Source organism: Gossypium hirsutum, chromosome A04, assembly GCF_007990345.1.
Source record: "Gossypium hirsutum isolate 1008001.06 chromosome A04, Gossypium_hirsutum_v2.1, whole genome shotgun sequence".
Classification (NCBI taxonomy): domain Eukaryota; kingdom Viridiplantae; phylum Streptophyta; class Magnoliopsida; order Malvales; family Malvaceae; genus Gossypium; species Gossypium hirsutum.
In genome coordinates, this window is record NC_053427.1 from 72675858 (window position 1) to 72681615 (window position 5758).

The following is a 5758-nucleotide window of genomic DNA, read 5'->3' on the forward strand; positions in this document are numbered from 1 at the left end:
CTTTTGTGTATGAATATAAGGGTCGGTAATGTGAAGTAAGTATGATATTGAGAATTTGTGCATATGAAATTATCCGTTTAGCCATACGAATGTTATACTGTAGTTGTGTCTAATTTCATGGCTCAAAACTTACTAAGCATTAAATGCTTACTCCGTTTCTTTGATTCTCTGTTTTATAGATTTTGGTTCGTCAGCTATCGGACTCGGGATTGTCGAAGTCGAAGTCGTCCACACTATCAAAGCCCCTTTTGGTACACTTTTGGTTGAACTTTGAAATGGCATGTATAGGACTCCCCTTTTTGATGTTGGTCATGTACCTTTCGGTATTGTACAAATTTGGATAGCCATGCGAAAATGGCTTATATATATTTTTGAGCATAATGTTATAATCATTTTGTATGTATATGGTTATTGAGAGGTGTGGATATGCTTGGCAATGATTGGCCATTGGAATGGTTAATCACGATCATACTTTGTGCTATATATGCTAAAGGGTTAGTTGAATCGTGGAAACTATGTAATAGGTAAAGTCTACCTTAAAGGTAGATGCTGACAGCAGCAGTGGTGTGAATTTGAAAAATCACTAAAAATAGTAGGAATGGAATTAAATAGTGAATAAATTATGTAATCGAACCTTGATGAATCTACTTCCATATGGAAGAAACGAAACGGTCATATGAGTCGTATTTTAAGAGGTATTTAAGTTTTTGTGGGACAGGGCCAGAGCGATTTCTGGTTCCCCTGATCTAACTTTGGAAAATTCATTATAAATTAACCAGAGATAATTAGAAGTCATGCTATATATGTATAGATTCCTTTTTGAGTCTAGTTTCATTAGAAACAAACGGCATAAGTATTGAAGCCCTGTATAAGGAGTTATCTAAGTCGCAATGCAAGAAGGTCAGTGTAGTCGAACCCTGTAATAGGGGAGACTTTAACTAATAAACTGTACTAATTGGCTCGACCAAAAATTCTAGCAAAAAAATTTGTGGATGGATATATGAGTGTAGTTTCAGGGAAAAATTACGAAACTGATGTTCGAGTTTGGAACTCAAGATATGATTTTTAAGGTGACAGTGATGCAGTTAGCCAGCTGTCTGGAATTTTTTTTAAATGGACTGTGAACATACATGAATTATGTCTGTTAGAACCTCTTGGTCGCTTCCGAAAACGGTCTCGGGTACTGGGTGTTACAAGTGTCGAGCCAAACGAGTAACATAGGAGCCAATAGAGATGAACCCCTTCCTATGCCGCTCCGTCTGGTGCTGAATCGTGAGGGCGATGAAATGGGCAAGGTCGATGATGTGCCCGTGCGACATACACCATAAGAAGTAGGCATCGTGAGTGTTGACGATGCCAGTGCTCTCTCGCCTCCCTATAATCGTGTGAGCCAAAATGGCGAGTAGGCACCTCAGGGATGGTGGGAGAACTGATGCCTTGGAGCGGCTAGGATTGTAGGAGGCTGTGCCAAGGGCCAAAGTGTATCAGCACTTCGAGGGAGAGAAATGTATGTGGCGAGTGAGAGCATGTGGTTCATTCTCCTCCTTAAACTCCTCCGTATATAAGCCCAGTGCAGCACCGAACTCTGGGATGCTTAGCTGGCAGACTAACCTGCCTAGGCAGACTAACCTGCCTAGGCAAAATTAGACCGTGCCGGGATCATCGTAATTCGTCATTACGGTCTGAAGATGGAACGTTGAACATAGTTCCATCGTGAGCTCGAGGTATGTTGGTTCAATGATCCCAAAGAACAGCTCTCAAGGGTCGATGGTTAGGAGGGCCTGAATCGCATCAGCCAACTAAACTTGCTCTACGGTAGCCCAGTCGATACAGCAGCCCGCAATTAAAGGTCGAGCCCGAAGAATTTGGAAAAGCTCTTCTTGGGGCCCTCGGGGGAATTGCAGGAGAGGGTGACGAATTTAACGTGGTTGGACCCGCAGAAGATGACGCTCCCTTCCTCTTCTTCGAAGCAGGTATAGCGATTTTCTTTCCTCGTGAAGACGAAATGGTACCTGCGATCAAAAACAATTAATTCATTTTGAGGAATGATCAAAGTAAAATGAAGATAATTTGTAAATAACAATCATAATTTCAGCAACTACTAAGACTAACAAGTTAATCAAAGCAATCAATTGTATGGCATAAAAATGGCAACGAATTTCATGGAATGTAACATGTGTGATGGATGAAAAATCACTAAAGGCATGAGTATATACATTGTTCTAATTATGAATATTTACTTCTAACTAATCAAATAAAGTAGAGAAATCATATAATGAGTAAGAATGTTAACATGAGAAAGATAATAACTATTCTAGATATAAAATTTGTATGATAAAAATAAGAAAGGAACATAAAAAATTTCATATTATTATAATAAATAGCCCTAGAAATTAGTAAGAATAAACGAGAAAAGAGTGAAGAAATGCTAGAAAGAGGAGAATGGGCATCAAAAATGGAGTTGGAGGCGGCGCACGGGCGTGGCAAGGAGGCCGTGTGGAATTACAGTTGCTAGGGTTAGGGTTTTTGAGTGGGGAAGACAATGAAAAGTGCAGGGTATTTATAGATTTTGGGGCACACGGCCAGGTAACACGCCCGTGTTCCCCAATTTTAGCCTATGTGATTCGCGAATTTTGAATTTGGGCGCATCTGACATTGAGTACACGCCCGTGTTCCTTGGGCGTGTGGGTGCACACAGTCGTGCCGCACGGCCATGTCTAACGTTGTTCGCTTCTCCCATGCCCGTGTATTAAGACCCACGCTCGTGTCAATCTAACAGGTTCAACCACGGGTGCTAGACACGGGCATGTTGCACGCACGTGCTATTTTAACAGGTTCACCCACGGTTCTTCCACATAGGCGTGTCTCACCCCCGTGTTGTTTTGGCAGGTTCAACCACGGTCATGTCGTACAACCGTGGCATTTTATCGTAGCCCGTGTTTGGGAAAAATTATTGTCCTGTTTTCACATGGCCCTAAGCACGCCCGTGCTCTTGGCTGTGTCCCTGTGGAAAACCTATATTCAAGCGCTCTGTTAGTAAGTTAGATGTTGAAGACTAAATTTTAAAGAAGCTAATTCAGTTAGTGCTCGGGTTGCCTCCCAAAAAGCACTTATTTATAGTCTAAGCTCGACTTACCTCTCTGATGAATGATCATGGTGGTTTGAGGAGTTTATACTCCTCATTCCTACTATTAATCTCAAAAAAATAAGGTTTTAAACGGGTGTTGTTTACCTTAAAAGTGCCGAACTTGGGATGACTCACCTCGACCGTACCGAATGGTAAAATGCTGAGTACCGTAAGAGGGATTTCTTCATTCGATATGGTAGTGACAATGTGGGGATCTGTGGCATCTAACAAGACTTTATCTCCAACCTTAAGTTGATTTGGAAAGGGATTGAGCTTGTTCTGTCGTAGATTCGGTTTATCAGGTTTTTTCGATTTATGCGTCCGCCATTCATCTAGCTCCTAGATGTTTAGCCTTCGATCTTCATGAATGGGTCCTCTACTATTTCTTGAGAATGTTTCATGTACTTCCTTCAGACTCATTTCCCGCAAAGAAGGTTGCACCATATTGTTAGTTTTAGAGAATGGTTTAGACGATTACCTTCAATTTCCATTGTGTTGCTAGAATTACGAGCTTGAAGGGTGATTGTTTCATCTCCCACACAGAGTGTAAGTTCACCTATTCCAACATCAATAATTGTTTTAACAGTTGCTAAAAAGGGCCTTCCTAGAATTAAGGGAGTGTTGCTATCCTCCTCTATGTCTAGAACAATGAAGTCAACAGGAAATATAAATTTATCGATTTTAACTAGCACATCTTCAATAATACCCATAGGAAATCTTATAGTTTTATCTACTAATTGAATACTCATCCTAGTCTGTATAATTGTTTGAACATTTTGTAAAGCATGATGTTAATACTAGCCCCCAAATCAGCTAATGCATTATTAACATCTAAACAACCAGTTAAGCAAGGAATTGTAAAACTCCCTAGATATTTAAGTTTGTTAGGTAGTTTATTCTGGAGAATAGCTGAGCAAACTACATTTAGCTTCTCATGCTATGCCTCGTCCATCTTCCGCTTATTTGCTAAACGCTCATTTAAAAATTTCATTGCATTTGGCATCTGTGATAGAGCTTTAATAAACGGTAAGTTAATATGTAATTTTTTTAAGAGTTTAAGGAATTTACCAAATTGTTCATCTGAGCGGTCTTTCCTTGTCGCGTTAGGGTATGGCACACGAGGTTTATATTCGACATTCACCGATTTGTTTTTATTGTGATCTACCTCACCTTGACCTTTGCTTACAACAGTTTCTTGGCTCGGTTCTAGCTCAAGTTCAACAAATCCTTCTTCCTCTTGAACATTATTCGCATTGAGTTGTTCCCTTTGGTAAGGTTCAGTATTACTTGGCAAGCTCCCTTGTGGTCGTTCGGAGATTAGTTTGGAAAGTTGCCCTATCTGAGTTTCGAGCCCTTAAATCGACGCTTGTTGATTTTTAAGTGCTGTCTCGATGTTCTGGAAACAGGTTTTTGACATCGAGATAAACTTTGTAAGCATCCCTTCAAGGTTCGGTTTCTTTTCTTGTTGGTAGGGTGGTTGTTGGTAGCCTGGAGGTGGTTGTGGTCTTTGATTTCTTTGACTGCCCCACAAGAAATTGGGGTGGTTCCTCCAACCTGCATTGTAAGTGTGACTATATGGAATGTTTTAAGGTCGACAATTATTACTCATGTAATTTAAATGCTCGTTATCGATGTTGTGGCCATAAGGTTGGTATTCCGAATGGCTTGTTCCACCTCCTCTTGCTTCGCACTGTATTACTAGGTGAACCTATGAAGAACTAAGAAAGCCATCAATCTTTTTATGTAGAAGTTCTACCTGGTTTGATAGCATAGTAATCGAATTGACATTATAAACGCCTATTGTTTTAGTTGGTTTTGTCCTCATGACTTGCCACTGATAGTTATTCAGTGACATCTCCTCTATAAACTCATAAGCATCTTCAGGTGTTTTATTATTGATGGTTCCACCAGCAGCTGCGTCAACCATTTGCCGAGTCGAAGAATTTGAACCTGAAGCCAAAGCGGTAACCCATGGTGAGGGCACCTTCTCAATAAGTCCTTGTATCTCTCCTATGCATCGTAAAGAGTTTCTAAGTCCATCTGCACAACGAAGAGATATCATTACGTAATTTGGTCGTTTTAGCCTGCGGGAAATATTTTAATAGAAATTTTTCGATAATTTGTTCCCAAGTAGAGATTGACCCTCGTGGTAATGATTTCAACCACTGTTTAGCTTTGTTCTTCAATGAAAAAGGGAATAACCGAAGACGAATGACATCATCAGAAACACCATTAATTTTAAATGTATCGCATAGTTCTAAGAAGTTGGCTAAATTAGCATTGGGATCCTCATCCTGCAAACCATCAAACTGAACAAATTGTTGTATCATTTGAATAGTGTTAGGTTTTAGTTCAATAGTATTTGCAGCTACAGCAGGTCTAACTATGCTCGATTCAGTTCCTGTTAAATAAGGTTTAGCATAATTATACATAGTGCGTGGAGTAGGATTTTGATTAACCATAATTGCAGAAGGTAGCTGATTGTCTTAGTTTTCAGCCATCTCTGCGGTTGGGGTTTGAGTATCGTTCTCTTGCTCGTTCTCTGTGTATCTTAAGCTTCGCCTTATTTCTCTTTGGTTTCTGCAAACTGTGCGATTGATTTCTTCGTCAAAAAGTAGTGGTCCTGACGGG

General features: G+C 40.1%; 1 non-coding gene across 1 annotated transcript; it reads left to right on the forward strand.

Moving 5' to 3' along the window:
• The first annotated feature begins 5093 nt into the window (after positions 1-5093).
• LOC121228806 (small nucleolar RNA R71) lies at positions 5094-5199 on the forward strand. Its single transcript, XR_005926381.1, has one exon. It is a non-coding gene; the product is annotated as a small nucleolar RNA R71 (small nucleolar RNA).
• Positions 5200-5758: the final 559 nt, after the last annotated feature.